We start from the raw sequence: 1,875 nt of genomic DNA, 5'->3' as shown, positions 1-1,875 counted from the left end.
TCGCCCCTTCGGATTACAGGAACAAATAATACAAGACTTTTTGAGCTACGATAAAAAGCGTAGAAAAAGATTTATCGTTCCAACTGCAATTTATGGTAATTTGCACGCAAAGACAGCAAAAATTGCGTCTAGCAGTAAGTGCTGGATTTTGCAACAGATGGCTCTTCAATAAGTTAGATAAGGACATTGCACGTGTTTGAGTGAGACAAAAGATATTGTACAAAATTTATTTAGAGATACCACTGACATCGAAGAGTCTGTTTTATCGGCCTCGTGCAAATTTTTTTGATCTTCCGGCATCGCCTTAAGGCGATCCTAAAGTCGTCTGTTTTATCGATCGAACGCGATTATTTTCCAAAACAAAATAAACATAATTAAAGGCAACAGATTAAAAAATCCTTCTCCACGATTAAAGTATAAGCATCAATGTAGTTCCGACTGGTAAAGGTTATATTGAGAACGCAAAAAATTTATGAAATTTAGATCTCCGTTGCTTTTTCTTAGTCCAACATGGCGTCTAGAGCTGTCACATGTGCCAATATTTGCTTCGTACAACAATTTGGCAGTTTGTTGGTACAAAATGATACCAGCCGGAACTACGAATTACATGTGCAAACAATATTGAGTTGATAAAATTAAGCTTGGATGCCTAATAAAAAAAGCTGTATGTTCTTGAAAATTTGTTACGATGTGTGCGTGAGATATCGATATGGTAGTAAATATGAACACATCACTACACACTACTACATCAATATCGCACGCATACATACTTACAAATCGTCGATAAAACAGCGAATTTTTGGAGTTTGATCTCGGGTTTAGGATCCCCTTAAGGGATGCTGAAAGGTCGGTTAAATTTGTACAAAGTCGATAAAGCAGATTCTTCAGTGGTATCTCTAAATAAACTTTTTACAATATATATCTTCTGGTCTCACTCAAACACGTGGGATGTCCTTATTTATGTTATTGAAGTGTCATCTATTGGAAAATCCAGCACTTACTGCCATACGCAATTTTTGCTGTCTTTACTCTTTACTTTAGCTGAGTACACTGAATTACTACAAATTGCGTTCTAAGGGATCATTGTTTTTCTACGCTTCCAATCGTAGCTCAAAAGGTCTTGTATTCGTAATCCAATGCGCGCGAGCTACATTTTTGTACATATAATGAGCTACAGAACTTTTGTACCAATGAAATGTTTACATTAGGTGACAGATTATGATAGCTGTACAACTCTAAAGGATAATTAGTACTTCTTTAACGTATATTTAATTATTAATTGTATTAGGTATGTGTAAAAATTTGAAGAATAATAAAATAAATATTTAGGTAATTGAATATGAATTAGATTTTTGATAATCAACATTTTTTTTGAAAATATCTTAAAAATTCTTATTTAATATATTGCGTGTTTCTATTAAATTATTTTTATGTATCTAAGAATCTTTTAAAATTAGTAAAAGTTATGCAAAATTGCTTGTATTTGAATTTAAAATTGTAAGAAAAACATCACATTATAAATAAAATATTTTGGGGAAAGATAAATATTATTACAAAAAATACCATTATCAGAATTTATTAATAAAAATAAAATATTAAAAAGTATTTTATGTACATTTTTATGTACAGATGCGTGCATGACACAACAAAAAAATATTATGCAATAAATTATTATATGAATTAGGTATACAGGGTGTCACATTTTAATTTTTTGAGGTGATCATTTTAATGATCACCTCAAATATCTCTTGAACAGTGCATTATAGGGAAAAATGTTTTAGACAAAAGTTTTGGAACTTCGAGGGGGACATAAGATGATAACATTGGTTTGACCCTGAGTGACGTCGTCAAGGTCAGGACAAGGTCACTTTGAAT

Source organism: Wasmannia auropunctata, unplaced genomic scaffold (genome assembly GCF_000956235.1).
Source record: "Wasmannia auropunctata unplaced genomic scaffold, wasmannia.A_1.0 LD335705.1, whole genome shotgun sequence".
Lineage (NCBI taxonomy): Eukaryota > Metazoa > Arthropoda > Insecta > Hymenoptera > Formicidae > Wasmannia > Wasmannia auropunctata.
Note: the sequence above shows the minus strand (reverse complement) of the source record.